The sequence below is a fragment of the Bubalus kerabau genome, unplaced genomic scaffold (assembly GCF_029407905.1).
Source record: "Bubalus kerabau isolate K-KA32 ecotype Philippines breed swamp buffalo unplaced genomic scaffold, PCC_UOA_SB_1v2 scaffold_25, whole genome shotgun sequence".
Lineage (NCBI taxonomy): Eukaryota > Metazoa > Chordata > Mammalia > Artiodactyla > Bovidae > Bubalus > Bubalus kerabau.
In genome coordinates, this window is record NW_026577879.1 from 7069330 (window position 1) to 7087596 (window position 18267).

Here is an 18267-nt window from a genome sequence, read left to right on the forward strand (position 1 = left end):
CGGCTGTGTAGGGGCTGATTCGCGACTGAGTAGGCGCTGATCCTGCAGCTGAGAAGGCAATGATCCAGCTGATAAAGTGGCTGACAGGAGCTGATAAAGTCGTTGACAGATGTTGATCTAGCGGCTGATAGTCGCTGATCAAGCAGCTGACAGGCACTGATCAAGCAGCTGAAAAGTGCTGATAAAGTCGTTGACAGATGCTGATCTAGCGGCTGATAATCGCTGATCAAGCGGCTGAGAGTACTTCTCAATCTGCTGTCAGGCATATATCGCATGGCTGAGTAGGCACTGATCGCGGGGCTGAGTATGCACAGATCATGCGGCTGAGGCTTTGAACCCATGGAACAGTAAATACTGATAGCCAAGCTAATTAGGTGTTGAACAAGAGGTTTTTAGGTGCTTCTAAAGCGGCTGACAGGTGCTGATCAACTGGCTGACAGGTGCTAATGAAGCGGCTGACAGGTGTTGATCAACATGCTGACAGGTGCTAATCAAGCAGCTGATAGGTGCTGATAAAGCTGCTGACAGGTGCTGATCAAGCGGTTGACAGGTTCTGATACAGTGGCTAACAGGTTCTGATAATGTGGCTGACAGTTAATGATCAAGCTGCCTATAGGGGCTGCTCTAGCGCCTGACAGTTGCTGATAAAGTGGCTGACAGGTGCAAATGAAGTGGCTGACAGGTGCTGATCAACTGGCTGACAGGTACTGATCAAGTGGCTGATAGGCCCTGATGAAGTTGCTGACAGATGCTTCTCAAGTGGATGACAGGCGCTTATCGCGTGGATGCGTATGCGTTTATCAATCAGCTGAGTGGGCACTGGTCAAGGGGCTGACAGGCACTGATCTAGTGGTTGTCCAGGCGCTGAATGACCATCAGAGCAGGAAATGATCAAGCCGCTGACAGGCGCTGATCAGCCGCCTGAGGGTCACTGATCCTGTGGCTGAGTAGGCTATGATTACGCAGCTAAGCGGGCACTGATCAAGCTGTTGAGAGTTGCTGATATATTGGCTGACGGGTGCTGATCAAGTGGCTGACAGGTACTTCTCTAGAGGCTGACACGCGTTTATCAAGCGGCTGACAGGTGCTGATCAAGTGGCTGACAGGTGCAAATCCAGCGGCTGACAGTGGCTGATCAACTGGGTGAGAGTTGCTAATGATGCGGCTGACAGGTGTTGATCAACATGCTGACAGGTGCTAATCAAGCAGCTGATAGGTGCTGATAAAGCTGCTGACAGGTGCTGATCAAGCGGCTGACAGGTGCTGATCAACTGGCTGACAGGTTCTGATCAAGCGGCTGAGTAGGGCTGATCGTGCAGCTGATAAGGCGATGATCAAGCGGCTAACTTGCTCTGATCCAGTGGCTTACAGGTTCTGATCAACTGGCTGAGAGTTGCTGATCAACTGGCTTACAGGTGCTAATCAAGCAGCTTATAGGCACTGATCAAGGTGCTGACAGGTGCTGATCAACTGGCTGACTGGTACTGATCAAGCAGCTGGGTAGGCGCTGATCATGCAGCTGATTATGTGATGATAAAGCGGCTAACAGGCACTGATCAAGCGACTGATAGTCGTTGATTAAGTAGCTGTCCGGCGCAGATCGCGTGGCTGAGTAGGCGCTTGTCGTGGGGCTGAGTAGGCACAGATCAAGAGGCTGAGGCGTTGAACGCGGGGCTCAGTAAATGATCATCGCTTGGCAGATTAGGTGCTGATCAAGAGGCTGACACGCGTTTATCAAGCTGCTGACAGGTGCTGATCAACTGTCTGACAGTTACTAATGAAGCGGCTGACAGCCGCTGATCAACTGGCTGACAGTTGCTAATGAAGCGGCTGACAGGTGTTGATCAACAAGCTGACACGTGCTAATCAAGCATCTGATAGGCGCTGATAAAGCTGCTCATAGGTGCTGATCAAGCTGCTGACAGGTGCTTATTAAGCGGCTGACAGGTGCTAATCAACTGGCTGACAGGTGCTATTCAAGTGACTGATAAGCGCTGATTATGCAGCTGATTAGGCGATGATAAAGCGGCTAACAGGGGCTGATCAATCGGCTGACAGGTGATGATAAAGTGGTTTACAGGTGCTGATCAAGCGTCTGATAGTCGTTCATCAATTGGCTGTCAGACGCAGATCGCATGGCTGAGAGGGCACTGGTGGTGGGGATGAGTAGGCAGAGATCAAGAGGCTGAGGCTATGATCACGCAGCTGTGTAAATGATCATCACGTGGCTGATTAGGTGCTGATCAAGAGGCTGACACGCGTTTATCAAGCTGCTGACAGGTGCTGATCAAGTGGCTGAACAGTACTTCTCAATCGGCTGTCAGGTACATATCGCACAGCTGAGTAGGCACAGATCATGCGGCTGAGGCGATGATCACATGGCTCAGTAAATATTGATAGCGAAGCTAATTAGGTGTTGATCAAGTGGTTTATAGGTGCCTGTCAAGCGGCTGACAGGTGCTGATCACGCTGCTCAATAGGCGCTGATGGAGGGGGTGATTAGGCGCTGATCAAGCGTCTGACAGCCTCTGACCAAGCGGCTGACAGAGTATGATCACGCGGCTGTGTAGGGGCTGATTCACGGCTGAGTAGGCATTGATCGCGCAGCTGAGAAGGCACTGATCAAGCGGCTGGCAGGTGCTGGTCAACTGGCTGACAGGGGCTAATCAAGCAGCTGATAGGCGCACATCAAGCTGCTGACAGGTGCTGATCAAGTGGCTGACAGGTACATGTCAAGTGGCTGACAAGCACTGATCCGGCGGCTGTGTAGGCACTGACTGCGGGGCTCAGTAGGCACAGATCAACTGGCTGAAAGATGCTATTCACGCGGTTGAGTCTTTGCTTTTCAATCGGCTGAGTGGAAAGTGGTCAAGCGCTGATCAAGCTGCTGACAGGTGCATAACAAGCGGGTGACAATCGCTGATAAAGTGGCTGACAGGGGCTAATCAAGGAACTGATAGGTGCTGATAAAGCTGGTGACAAGTGCTGATCAAGCGGTTGACAGGTTCTGATACAGCGGCTAACAGGTGCTGATAATGTGGCTGACAGTTAATGATCAAGCTGCTTTTAGGGCCTTCCCTAGCGCCTGACAGTTGCTGATAAAGTGGCTGACAGGTGCAAATGAAGTGGCTGACAGGTGCTGATCAACTGGCTGACAGGTACTGTTCAAGTGGCTGATAGGCCCTGATCAAGCTGCTGACAGGTGCTGATTAAGCGGCTGACAGGTGCTAATCAACTGTCTGACAGGTGCTAATCAAGTGGCTGACAGGCGCTGATCAAGCGGCTAACAGGTGCTGATCAACTGGCTGAGAAGTGTTAATTAAGCAGCTGATAGGTGCTGATCAAGTTGCTGAAAGTTGCTGATCAAGCGGCTGGGAGGAGCTTATCCAGTGGCTTACAGTTGGTGATAAACTGGCTGAGAGGTCCTGATCAACTGGCTGACAGGTACTTCTCAAGCGGCTCACAGGAACTGATCGCACGGCTGAGTAGGCGCTGATTGCGGGGCTCTGTAGGTGCAGATCAACTGGCTGAGTGATGCAATTCGCGCGGCTGAGTAGGCATTCTTCAACCCGCTGACAGGTGCTGATCAAGTGGATGACCGACTCTGATAAAGAGGCTGACGGACTATGATCATGCGTCTGTGTAGGGGATGATTCGTGTCTGAGTAGGCGCTGATCACGGAGCTGAGAAGGCAATGATCAACAGCTGACAGGCACTGATGAAGCGGCTGGCAGGCGCTGTTTAAGCATCTTACAGGTGCTGATCAAGCAGCTGACAGGTGCTGATCTACTGACTGACAGGTACTAATCCAGCAGCTGACAGTTGTTGATCAACATGCTGACAGGTGCTAATGAAGCAGCTGATAGGTGCTGATAAACCTGCTGAGAGGTACTGATCAAGCGGCTGAACAGGTGCCGATCAACTGGCTGAGAGGTTCTGATCAAGAGTCTGAGTAGGCGCTGATCGTGCAGCTGATAAGGTGATGATCAAGCGGCTAACAGGCGCTGACCCAGTGGCTTACAGGTGCTGGTCAACTGGCTGAGAGGTGCTGATCAACTGGCTGACAGTTGCTAATGAAGCGGCTGACAGCTGCTGATCAACTGGCTGACAGTTGCTAATGAAGCGGCTGACAGGGGTTGATCAACATGCTGACAGGTGCTAATCAAGCAGCTGATTGGTGCTGATCAAGCTGCTGACAGGTGCTGATAAAGCTGCTGAAAGGTGCTGATTAAGCGGCTGACAGGTGCTAGTCAACTGGCTCACAGGTTATAATCAAGCGGCTGATAGGCGCTGATCAAGCGGCTAACAGGTGCTGATCAACTGGCTGAGAAGTGTTAATTAAGCAGCTGATAGGCGCTGATCAAGCGTCTGAAAGGTGCTGATAAAGCAGTTGACAGAAGCTGATCTAGCGGTTGATGATCGCTGATCTAGCGGCTGATTATCACTGATCAAGCGAGTGACAGTACTTCTCAATCGGATGTCAGGCACATATCGCACGGCTGAGTAGGCACTGATCGCGGGGCTGAGTAGGCACAGATCATGCAGCTGAGGCCATGATCGCATGGCTCAGGAAATACTGAGAGTGAAGCTAATAAGGTGTTGATCAAGTGGTGTATAAGTTCTTGTCAAGCGCGTGACAGGTGCTGATCACCCTGCTCAATAGGTGCTGATGGAGGGGGTGATTAGGCGCTAATCAAGCGCCTGACAGTCTCTGCTCAAGCGGCTGGCAGACTACGATCACGCGTCTGTGTAGGGGCTGATTCGCGGCTGAGTAGGCGCTGATAGCCCAGCTGAGAAGGCAATGATCAAGCAGCTGATGTGCACTGATGAAGCCGGTTATATGTGCTGATCAAGCAGCTGACAGGTGCTGATCAACTGGCTGAGAGGTGCTAATGAAGCGGCTGACAGGTGTTGATCAACATGCTGACAGGTGCTAATCAAGCAGCTGATAGGTGCTGATAAAGCTGCTGACAGGTGCTGATCAAGCGGCTGACAGGTGCTGATCAACTGACTGACAGATTCTGATCAAGCCGCTGAGTAGGCGCTGATCCCGCAGCTGATTAGGCAATGATAAAGTGGCTGACAGGCGCTGATCAAGTGGCTGACAGGTGCTGATCAAGTCATTGACAGATCTTGATCTAGCGGCTGATAATCGCTGATCAAGCGGCTGAAAGGTGCTGATAAAGTCGTTGATAGATGCTGATCTAGCGGCTGATAATCGCTGATCAAGCGACTGACAGTACTTCTAAATCGGCTTTCAGGCACATATCCCATGGCTGAGTAGACATTGATCGCGGGGCTGAGTAGGCACAGATCATGCGGCTGAGGCGATGATCGCATGGCTCAGTAAATACTGATAGCGAAGCTAATTAGGTGTTGATCAAGTGGTGTATAGGTGCTTGTCAAGCGGCTGACAGGTGCTGATCGCGCCGCTCAATATGTGCTGATCGAGGGGTGATTAGGCGCTGATCAAGTGTCTGACAGTCTCTGATCAAGCGGCTTACAGACTATGATCACGCGTCTGTTTAGGGGCTGATTCGCAGATGAGTAGGCATTGATCGCGCAGCTGAGAAGGCAATGATCAAGAGGCTGTCAGGTGCTGTTTAAGCGGCTTTCAGGTGCTGATCAAGCAGCTGACAGGTGCTGATCAACTGGCTGACAGTTGCTAATGAAGCGGCTGACAGCCGCTGATCAACTGGCTGACAGTTGCTAATGAAGCGGCTGAAAGGTTTTGATCAACATGCTGACAGGTGCTGATTAAGCGGCTGACAGGTGCTGATAAAGCTGCTGACAGGTGCTGATCAAGCTGCTGACAGGTGTTTAACAAGCATCTAACAATTGCTGATCAACTGGCTGACAGGGGCTAATCAAGCCAATGATAGGCGCTTATCAAGCGGCTGACATGTACTGGTCAACTGGCTGACAGGTGCTAATCACACGGCTGATAGGCGATGATCAAGGTGCTGACAGGTGCTGTTCAACTGGCTGACAGGTGTTAATGAAGCGGCTGACAGGTTCTGATCAACTAGCTGACAGGTGGTAATCAAGTGGCTAATAGGCCCTGATCAAGCCGCTGACAGGTGATATTCAGGCGGCTGACTGGTGCTTATCACGCGGCTGCATTGGCGCTTTTCAATCGGCTGAGTGGGCAGTGGTCCAGCAGCTGACAGGCGCTAATCAAGCGGCTGACAGGTGCTCATAAAGTCGTTGACAGGTGCTGATCAAGCGACTGATAGTCACTGATAAAGTGGCTGACAGTACTTCTCAAGTGTCTGTCAGGCGCACATCGCACGGCTGAGTAGGCGCTGATCGCGGGCTGAGTAGACACAGATCAAGCGGCTGAGGCGATGATCCCATGGCTCAGTAAATACTAATAGCGAAGCTAATTAGGTGTTGATCAAGTGGTTTATAGGTTCTTGTCAAGCGGCTGAGAGGTGCTGATCGCGCCGCTCAATAGGTGCTGATCGAGGGGGTGATTAGGTGCTGATCAAGCCTCTGACAGTCTCTGATAAAGCGGCTGACAGATTATGATCACTTGGCTGTGTAGGGGCTGATTCGCGGCTGAGTAGGCATTTATCGTGCAGCTGAGAAGGCACTGATCAAGCGGCTGGCAGGCTCTGTTTCAGCGGCTTACAGGTGCTGATCAAGAAGCTGACAGGTGCTGATCAACTGGCTGACAGTTGCTAATGAAGCGGCTGACAGGTGTTGATCAAAATGATGACAGGTGCTAATCAAGCAGCTGATAGGTGCTGATAAAGCTGCTGACAGGTGATTATCAAGCTCCTGACAGGTGCTGATCAACTGGCTGAGAACTGTTAATTAAGCAGCTGATAGGCGCTGATCAAGCTGCTGAAAGATGCTGATAAAATCGCTGACAGGTGCTCATCAACTGTCTGACAAGTGCTAATCAAGCGGATGATAGTTGCTGATCAACCGCCTGACAGATGCTAATGAAGCGGCTGACAGGTGTTGAACAACATGCTGACAGGTGATAATCAAGCAGCTAATAGGTGCTGATAAAGCTGCTAAAAGGTGCTGATGAAGCTGCTTACAGGTGCTGATTAAGCGGCTGACAGGTGCTAATCAACTGGCTGACAGGTGTTAATCAAGCGGCTGATAGGCGCTAATCATGTGGCTAACAGGTGCTGATCAAGTGGCTCAGAAGTGTTAATTAAGCAGCTGATAAGCGCTGATCAAGCTGCTGAAAGGTGCTCATCAAGCGGCTGAAAGGTGCTGATCCAGTGGCTTACAGGTGGTGATCAACTGTCTGAGAGGTGCTGATCAACTGGCTGACAGGTGCTAATCAAGCAGCTGATAGGTGCTGATCAAGCTGTTGACAGGTGCTGATCAAGCGGCTGACAGGTGCTGATCAACTGGCTGGCAGGTCCTAATCAAGTGGCTGAGTAGGCGCTGATCGTGCAGCTGATAAGGCGATGATCAAGTTGCTAACAGGCGCTGAACCAGTGGCATACAGGTGCTGATGAACTGGCTGAGAGGTTCTGATCAACTGGCTGACAGGTGCTAATCAAGCAGCTGATAGGCGCTAATCAAGCTGCTGACAGGTGCTGATCAACTGGCTTACTGGTACTGATCAAGTGGCTGAGTAGGCGCTGATCATGCAGCTGATTAGGCAATGATATAGCGGCTAACAGGCGCTGATCAAGCGGATGACAGGTGATGATAAGGTGGTTGAGAGGTTCTGATCAAGCAGCTGATAGTCGATGATCAAGTGGATGTCAGGCGCAGATCCCATGGCTGAGTAGGCGCTGGTCGTGGAGCTGAGTAGGCACAGATCAAGAGGCTGAGGTGGTGATCACGCGGCTGAATAAATGATCATCGCGTGGCTGATTAGGTGCTGATCAAGAGGCTGACACGCGTTTATCAAGCTGCTGACAGGTGCTGATCAAGTGACTGACAGGTGCTAATCAAGCAGCTGATACTTGCTGCTCAAGCTGCTGACAGGTGATGATCATCTGGCTGACAGGTGCTAATCAAGCGGCTGAGAGGTGATGATCAAGGTGCTGACAGGTGCTGATCAACTGGCTGACAGGTGCTAAACAAGCAGCTGATAGGCGCTATTTGCGCACCTGAGAATGCAATGATCAAGCAGCTGACAGGCACTGATCAATCGGTAGGCAGGTGCTGATCAACTGGTTGACAAGTGCTAATCAAGTAGCTGATAGGCGATGATCAAGCTGCTGACAGGTTCTGATCAAGTGGCTGACAGGTGCAGATCAAGCGGCTGATAGGTGCTCATCAAGCGGCTGACAGGTGCTGATAAAGTGGCTAATAGCTACTATTCAAGTGGCTGATAGGCCCTGATCAAGCTTCTGACAGGTGCTTGTCAAGCGACTTAGAGGCACTTATCGTGCAGTTGCGTAGGCGCTTTTCAATCAGCTGAGTGGGCACTGGTCAAGTGGCTGAGAGGCACTGATGAAGTGGTTGACCAGGCGCTGAATGACCAGCAGAGCAGGAAATGATCAAGCTGCTGATAGGTGCTGATAAACCTGCTGACAGGTGCTGATCAAGCGGCTGACAGGTGCTGATCAACTGGCTGACAGGTGCTAATCAAGCGGCTGATAGGCGATGATCAAGGTGCTGACAGGTGCTGATCAACTGGCTGACAGGTGCTAAACAAGCAGCTGATAGGCGCTGATTGCGCAGCTGAGAATGCAATGATCAAGCAGCTGACAGGCACTGATCAATCGGTAGGCAGGTGCTGATCAACTGGCTGACAAGTGCTAATCAAGTAGCTGATAGGCGATGATCAAGCCGCTGAAAGGTTCTGATCAAGGTGCTGACAGGTGCTGTTCAACTGGCTGACAGATGCTGATCATTTGGCTGACAGGTGCTGATCAACTAGCTGACAGGTGCTAATCCAGTGGCTAATAGGCCCTGATCAAGCTGCTGACAGGTGATTTTCAGGCGGCTGACTGGTGCTTATCGCGCGGCTGCATTGGCGCTTTTCAATCGGCTGAGTGGGCAGTGGTCAAGCAGCTGACAGGCACTAATCAAGCGGCTGACAGGTGCTGATAAAGTCGTTGACAGGTGCTGATCAAGCGACTGATAGTCGCTGATAAAGTGGCTGACAGTACTTCTCAAGTGTCTGTCAGGCGCACCTCGCACAGCTGAGTAGGCGCTGATCGCGGGGCTGAGTAGACACAGATCAAGCGGCTGAGGCGATGATCGTGCGGCTGAGTAAATGATGATCGCGTGGCTGATCAGGTGCTGGTCCAGTGGCTGCCAGGTACTTCTCAAGCGGCTGACAGGCACTGATCAAGTGGATGACCAGGAGCTGAATGACCAGCAGAGCAGGAAATGATCAAGCGGCTGACTGGTGCTGATCAACTGCCTGACAGGTTCTGATCAAGCGGCTGAGTAGGCGCTGATCGTGCAGCTGATAAGGCGATGATCAAGCGGCTGATAGTCGTTGATCAAGTGGCTGTCAGGCACAGATCGCATGGTTGAGGAGACGCTGGACATGGGGCTGAGTAGGCACAGTTCAAGAGGCTGAGGCGATGATCGCGCGGCTGAGTAAATGATCATCGTGTGGCTGATTAGGTGCTGATCAAGAGGCTGAAAGGTACTTGTCAAGCGGCTGACAAGCACTGATCAGGCGGCTGTGTAGGCACTGACTGCGGGGCTCAGTAGGCACAGATCAACTGGCTGAAAGATGCTATTCGCGCGGCTGAGTCAGGGCTTTTGAATCGGCTGAGTGGAAAGTGGTCAAGCGCTGATCAAGCTGCTGACAGGTGCTTAACAAGCGGCTGACAATTGCTGATCAACTGGCTGACAGGGGCTAATCAAGCCACTGATAGGCGCTGACCAAGCGGCTGACAGGTGCTGGTCAACTGGCTGACAGGGGCTAATCAAGCGGCTGATAGGCGCACATCAAGCTGCTGACAGGTGCTGATCAAGTGGCTGACAGGTGCTAATCAACTGGCTGACAGGGGCTAATCAAGCCACTGATAGGGGCTGATGAAGCGGCTGACAGGTGCTGATCAAGCGGTTGACAGGTTCTGATACAGCGGCTAATACGTGCTGAAAATGTGGCTGACAGTTAATGATCAAGCTGCTTATAGGGGCTGCCCTAGCGCCTGACAGTTGCTGATAAAGTGGCTGACAGGTGCAAATGAAGTGGCTGACAGGTGCTGATCAACTGGCTGACAGGTACTGATCAAGTTGCTGACAGAGGCTTCTCAAGTGGCTGACAGGCGATTATCGCCTGGATGCGTATGCGTTTATCAATCAGCTGAGTGGGCACTGGTCAAGGGGCTGACAGGCACTGATCTAGTGGTGGACCAGGCGCTGAATGACCATCAGAGCAGGAAATGATCAAGCCGCTGACAGGCGCTGATCAGCCCGCTCTGGGTCACTGATCCTATGGCGGAGTAGGCTCTGATTACGCAGCTAAGCGGGCACTGATCAAGCTGTTGAGAGTTGCTGATATATTGGCTGACAGGTGCTGATCAAGTGGCTGACAGGTACTGATCAAGCTGCTGACATGCGTTTGTCAAGCGGCTGACAGGTGCTGATCATGTGGCTGACAGGGGCTAATCAAGCAGCTGATAGGTGCTGATAAAGCTGCTGACAGGTGCTGATCAAGCGGTTGACAGGTTCTGATACAGCGGCTAACATGTGCTGATAATGTGGCTGACAGGCAATGATCAAGCTGCTTTTAGGGGCTGCCCTAGCGCCTGACAGTTGCTGATAAAGTGGCTGACAGGTGCAAATGAAGTGGCTGACAGGTGCTGATCAACTGGCTGACAGGTACTGATCAAGTTGCTGAGAGATGCTTCTCAAGTGGCTGGCAGGCGCTTATCGCGTGGATGGGTATGTGTTTACCAATCAGCTGAGTGGGCACTGGTCAAGGGGCTGACAGGCACTGATCTAGTGGTGGACCAGGCGCTGAATGACCAGCAGAACAGGAAATGATCAAGCGCCTGACAGGAGAAGATCAACCGGCTGAGCGTCACTGACCGCGTGGCTGAGTAGGCTCTGTTCATGCAGCAAAGTGGGTGCTGATCTAGCGGTTGACAGGTGATGATCAATAGACTGACAGGTGTTAATCAGGCAGCTGATACGCACTGATCAACCTGCTGACAGGTGCTGATCAACCGGATGACAGGTGCTGATCAACTGGCTGACAGGTGCTAATGAAGCGACTCTCAGGTGCTGATCACCTGGCTGACAGGTACTAATCAAGTGGCTGATAGGCCCTGATCAATCTGCTGACAGGTGCTGATCAACTGGCTGACAGGTGCTAATCAAGCAGCTGATACTCGCTGCTCAAGCTGCTGACAGGTGCTGATCATCTGGCTGACAGGTGCTAATCAAGCGGCTGATAGGCGATGATCAAGGTGCTGACAGGTGCTGATCAACTGGCTGACAGGTGCTAAACAAGCAGCAGATAGGTGCTGATTGCGCAGCTGAGAATGCAATGATCAAGCAGCTGACAGGCACTGATCAATCGGTAGGCAGGTCCTTATCAACTGGCTGACAAGTGCTAATCAAGTAGCTGATAGGCGATGATCAAGCTGCTGACAGGTTCTGATCAAGAGGCTGACAGGTGCTGATCAACTGGCTGAAAGGTGCTAATCACACAGCTGATAGGCGATGATCAAGGGGCTGACAAGTGCTGTTCAACTGGCTGACAGGTGCTAATGAAGCGGCTGAGAGGTGCTGATCAATTGGCTGACATGTGCTGATCAACTAGCTGACAGGTGCTAATCAAGTGGCTAATAGGCCCTGATCAAGCTGCTGACAGGTGATTTTCAGGCGGCTGACTGGTGCTTATGGCACGGCTGCATTGGCGCTTTTCAATCGGCTGAGTGGGCAGTGGTCAAGCAGCTGACAGGCACTAATCAAGCGGCTGACAGGGGCTGATAAAGTCGTTGACAGGTGCTGATCAACCGACTGATAGTCGCTGATAAAGTGGCTGACAGTACTTCTCAAGTGTCTGTCAGGCGCACCTCGCACGGCTGAGTAGGCGCTGATCGCGGGGCTGAGTAGACACAGATCAAGCGGCTGAGGCGATGATCGTGCGGCTGAGTAAATGATGATCGCATGGCTGATTAGGTGCTGGTCCAGTGGCTGCCAGGTACTTCTCAAGCGGCTGACAGGCACTGATCAAATGGATGACCAGGAGCTGAATGACCAGCAGAGCAGGAAATGATCAAGCGGCTGACTGGTGCTGATCAACTGCCTGACAGGTTCTGACCAAGCGGCTGAGTAGGTGCTGATCGTGAAGCTGATAAGGCGATGATCAAGCGGCTGATAGTCGTTGATCAAGTGGCTGTCAGGCACAGATCGCATGGCTGAGTAGGCGCTGGTCATGGGGCTGAGTAGGCACAGATCAAGAGGCTGAGGCGATGATCGCGCGGCTGAGTAAAGGATCATCGTGTGGCTGATTAGGTGCTGATCAAGAGGCTGACAGGTACTTGTCAAGCGGCTGACAAGCACTGATCAGGCGGCTGTGTAGGCACTTACTGCGGGGCTCAGTAGGCACAGATCAACTGGCTGAAAGATGCTATGCGCGCGGCTGAGTCAGGGCTTTTCAATCGGCTGAGTGGAAAGTGGTCAAGCGCTGATCAAGCTGCTGACAGGTGCTTAACAAGCGGCTGACAATTGCTGATCAACTGGCTGACAGGTGCTAATCAAGCGGCTGATAGGTGCACATCAAGCTGCTGACAGGTGCTGATCAAGTGGCTGACAGGTACTTGTCAAGCGGCTGACAAGCACTGATCGGGCGGCTGTGTAGGCACTGACTGCGGGGCTCAGTAGGCACAGATCAACTGGCTGAAAGGTGCTATTCGTGCGGCTGAGTCAGTGCTTTTCAATCGGCTGAGTGGAAAGTGGTCAAGCGCTGATCAAGCTGCTGACAGGTGCTTAACAAGCGGCTGACAATTGCTGATCAAATGGCTGACAGGGGCTAATCAAGCCACTGATAGGCGCTGACCAAGCGGCTGACAGGTGCTAGTCAACTGGCTGACAGGTGCTAATCAAGCGGCTGATAGGTGCACATCAAGCTGCTGACAGGTGCTGATCAAGTGGCTGACAGGTACTTGTCAAGCGGCTGACAAGCACTGATCGGGCGGCTGTGTAGGCACTGACTGCGGGGCTCAGTAGGCACAGATCAACTGGCTGAAAGATGATATTCACGCGGTTGAGTCTTTGCTTTTCAATCGGCTGAGTGGAAAGTTGTCAAGCGCTGATCAAGCTGCTGACAGGTGCATAACAAGCGGCTGACAATTGCTGATCAAGAGGATGACAGGGGCTAATCAAGCAGCTGATAGGTGCTGATAAAGCTGCTGACAGGTGCTGATCAAGGGGTGGACAGGTTCTGATACAGCGGCTAACACGTGCTGATAATGTGGCTGACAGTTAATGATCAAGCTGCTTATAGGGGCTGCCCTAGCGCCTGACAGTTGCTGATAAAGTGGCTGACAGGTGCAAATGAAGTGGCTGACAGGTGCTGATCAACTGGCTGACAGGTACTGATCAAGTTGCTGAGAGATGCTTCTCAAGTGGCTGGCAGGCGCTTATCGCGTGGATGCGTATGCGTTTACCAATCAGCTGAGTGGGCACTGGTCAAGGGGCTGACAGGCACTGATCTAGTGGTGGACCAGGCGCTGAATGACCATCAGAGCAGGAAATGATCAAGCCGCTGACAGGCGCTGATCAGCCCGCTGTGGGTCACTGATCCTGTGGCGGAGTAGGCTCTGATTACGCAGCTAAGCGGGCACTGATCAAGCTGTTGTGAGTTGCTGATATATTGGCTGACAGGTGCTGATAAAGTGGCTGACAGGTACTGATCAAGCTGCTGACACGCGTTTATCAAGCGGCTGACAGGTGCTGATCAAGTGGCTGACAGGTTCTTCTCAAGAGGCTGACAGTCACTGATTGGGCGGCTGAGTAGGCGCTGATCATGGGGCTCAGTAGGAGCAGATCAAGTGGCTGAGAGATGCTATTTGCGCGGCTGAATAGGCACTGTTCAACCGGCTGACAGGTGCTGATCAAGCAGCTGACAGACACTGATCTCGCGGCTGATTAAGCACTGATAGCGCAGCTCAGTAAGTGTTGATCAAGCGGTTTACAGGTGCTTGTAAAGCGGCTGACAGGTGCTTATCGCTCGGCTGCGTAGGCGCTTTTCAATCTGCTGAGTGGGCAGTGGTCAAGCGGCTGACTGACACTGATCCAGTGGTTGACCAGGCGCTGAATGACCAGCAGAGCAGGAAATGATCAAGCGCCTGACAGGAGAAGATCAACCGGCTGAGCGTCACTGACCGCGTGGCTGAGTAGGCTCTGTTCATGCAGCAAAGTGGGTGCTGATCTAGCGGTTGACAGGTGATGATCAATAGACTGACAGGTGTTAATCAAGCAGCTGATACGCACTGATCAACCTGCTGACAGGTGCTGATCAAGCGGATGACAGGTGCTGATCAACTGGCTGACAGGTGCTAATGAAGCGACTCTCAGGTGCTGATCAACTGGCTGACAGGTGATAATCAAGTGGCTGATAGGCCCTGATCAATCTGCTGACAGGTGCTGATCAACTGGCTGACAGGTGCTGATCAAGCAGGTGATACTCGCTGCTCAAGCTGCTGACAGGTGCTGATCATCTGGCTGACAGGTGCTAATCAAGCGGCTGATAGGCGATAATCAAGGTGCTGACAGGTGCTGATCAACTGGCTGACAGGTGCTAAACAAGCAGCTGATAGGTGCTGCTTGCGCAGCTGAGAATGCAATGATCAAGCAGCTGACAGGCACTGATCAATCGGTAGGCAGGTGCTGATCAACTGGCTGACAAGTGCTAATCAAGTAGCTGATAGGCGATGATCAAGCCGCTGACAGGTTCTGATCAAGAGGCTGACAGGTGCTAATCACACGGCTGATAGGCGATGATCAAGGTGCTGACAGGTGCTGTTCAACTGGCTGACAGGTGCTGATCATTTGGCTGACAGGTGCTGATCAACTAGCTGACAGGTGCTAATCAAGTGGCTAATAGGCCCTGATCAAGCTGCTGACAGGTGATTTTCAGGCGGCTGACTGGTGCTTATCGCGCGGCTGCATTGGCGCTTTTCAATCGGCTGAGTGGGCAGTGGTCAAGCAGCTGACAGGCACTAATCAAGCGGCTGACAGGTGCTGATAAAGTCGTTGACAGGTGCCGATCAAGCGATTGATAGTCGCTGATGAAGTGGCTGACAGTACTTCTCAAGTGTCTGTCAGGCGCACATCGCATGGATGAGTAGGCGCTGATCGCGGGGCTGAGTAGACACAGATCAAGCGGCTGAGGCGATGATCGTGTGGCTGAGTAAATGATGATCGCGTGGCTGATTAGATGCTGGTCCAGTGGCTGCCAGGTACTTCTCAAGCGGCTGACAGGCACTGATCAAGTGGATGACCAGGAGCTGAATGACCAGCAGAGCAGGAAATGATCAAGCGGCTAACAGGTGATGACCAAGTGGCTTACAGGTGCTGATCAACTGGCTGACGGTCACTGATCACATGGCTGAGAAAGATCTGATCACACAGCAAAGTTGTGGCAGATCAAGCAGTTGACAGGTGCTGTTATAGTGGCTGACAGGTGCTGATAAATCTGCTGACAGGTGCTGATCAACATGCTGACAGGTGCTAATCAAGCAGCTGATAGGTGCTGATAAAGATGCTTACAGGTGCTGATCAAGCTGCTCTCAGGTGCTGATTAGCGGCTGACAGGTGCTCATCAACTGGCTGACAGGTGCTAATCAAGCGGCTGATAGGCCCTGATCAAGAGGCTAACAGGTGCTGAACAACTGGCTGAGAAGTATTAATTAAGCAGCTGATAGGCGCTGATCAATCTGCTGAAAGGTGTTGATCAAGTCGCTGACAGGTGCTGATTCAGTGGCTTACAAATGATGATCAACTGGCTGATAGGTGCTGATCAAGCGGCTAACAGGTGCTGATCAACTGGCTGAGAAGTGTTACTTAAGTAGCTGATATGCGCTGATCAAGCTGCTGACAGGTCCTGATCCAGTGGCTTACAGGTGGTGATCAACTGGCTGAGAGGTGCTGATCAAATGAATGATATGTACTTCTCAAGCTGCTGATAGGCACTGATCAGGCGGCTGAGTAGGCGTTCATTGCGGGGCTCAGTAGGCGCAGATCACCTGGGTGAGAGATGCAATTCGCGCGGCTAAGTAGGCACTCTTCAACCTGCAGACAGGTGCTGATCAAGTGGATGACCGACTCTGATAAAGAGGCTGACAGACTATGATCACGTGGCTGTGGAGGGGCTGATTCGCGGCTGAGTAGGCGCTGATCGCGCAGCTGAGAAGGCAATGATCCAGCAGCTGACAGGCACTGATAAAGCGGCTGGCAGGCGCTGTTTAATCGGCTTACAGGTGCTGATCAAGCAGCTGACATGTGCTGATCAACTGACTGACAGGTGCTAAAAAAGCGGTTGACAGGTTTTGATCCACATGCTGACAGGTACTAATCAAGCAGCTGATAGGCGCTGATCAAGCAGCTGACATGTGCTGATCAACTGGCTGACAGGTGCTAAAAAAGCGGTTGACAGGTTTTGATCCACATGCTGACAGGTACTAATCAAGCAGCTGATAGGTGCTGATCAAGCGGCTAACAGGTGCTGATCAGCTGGCTGAGAATTGTTAATTAAGCACCTGATTGGCACTGATCAAGCTGCTGAAAGGTGCTGATCAAGGGGCTGACAGGTGCTGATCAAGGGGCTCACAGGTGCTGATCAACTGGCTGATAGGTACTATTCAAGTGGCTGATAGGCCCTGATCAATCTTCTGACAGGTGCTTGTCAAGCGGCTGAGAGGCACTTAAGGCGCGGCTGCGTAGGCCCTTTTCAATCAGCTGAGTGGGCAGTGGTCAAGTGGCTGACAGGCACTGATGAAGTGGTTGACCAGGCGCTGAATGACCAGCAGAGCAGGAAAAGATCAAGCGGCTGATAGGTGCTGATAAAACTGCTGACAGGTTTTGATCAAGCGGCTGACAGGTGCTGGTCAACTGGCTGACAGATGCTGATCAAGCAGCTGACACTCGCTGCTCAAGCTGCTGACAGGTGCTGATCAACTGGCTGACAGGTGCTAAACAAGCAGCTGATAGGTGCTGATTGCGCAGCTGAGAATGCAATGATCAAGCAGCTGACAGGCACTGATCAATCGGTAGGCAGGTGCTGATCAACTGGCTGACAAGTGTTAATCAAGTAGCCGATAGGCGATGATCAAGCTGCTGACAGTTTCTGATCAAGAGGCTGACAGGTGCTAATCACACGGCTTATAGGAGATGATCAAGTTTCTGACAGGTGCTGTTCAACTGGCTGACAGGTGCTGATCATTTGGCTGACAGGTGCTGATCAACTAGCTGACAGGTGATCATCAAGTGGCTAATAGGCCCTGATCAAGCTGCTGACAGGTGATTTTCAGGCGGCTGACTGGTGCTTATCGCACGGCTGCATTGGCGCTTTTCAATCGGCTGAGTGGGCAGTGGTCAAGCAGTTGACAGGCACTAATCAAACGGCTGACAGGTGCTGATAAAGTCGTTGAAAGGTGCCGATCAAGCGACTGATAGTCGCTGATAAAGTGGCTGACAGTACTTCTCAAGTGTCTGTCGGGCGCACCTCGCACGGCTGAGTAGGCGCTGATCGCGGGGCTGAGTAGACACAGATCAAGCAGCTGAGGCGATGATCGTGCGGCTGAGTAAATGATGATCGCGTGGCTGATTAGGTGCTGGTCAAGTGGCTGCCAGGTACTTCTCAAGCGGCTGACAGGCACTGATCAAGTGGATGACCAGGAGCTGAATGACCAGCAGAGCAGGAAATGATCAAGCGGCTGACTGGTGCTGATCAACTGCCTGACAGGTTCTGATCAAGCGGCTGAGTAGCCGCTGGTCGTGCAGCTGATAAGGCGGTGATCAAGCGGCTGATAGTCGTTGATCAAGTGGCTGTCAGGCACAGATCGCATGGCTGACTAGGCGCTGGTCATGGGGCTGAGTTGGCACAGATCAAGAGGCTGAGGCGATGATCGCGCGGCTGAGTAAATGATCATCGTGTGGCTGATTAGGTGCTGATCAAGAGGCTGACAGGTACTTGTCAAGCGGCTGACAAGCACTGATCAGGCGGCTGTGTAGGCACTGACTGCGGGGCTCAGTGGGCACAGATCAACTGGTTGAAAGACGCAATTCGCGCGACTGAGTCGGTGCTTTTCAATCGGCTGAGTGGAAAGTGGTCAAGCGCTGATCAAGCTGCTGACAGGTGCTTAA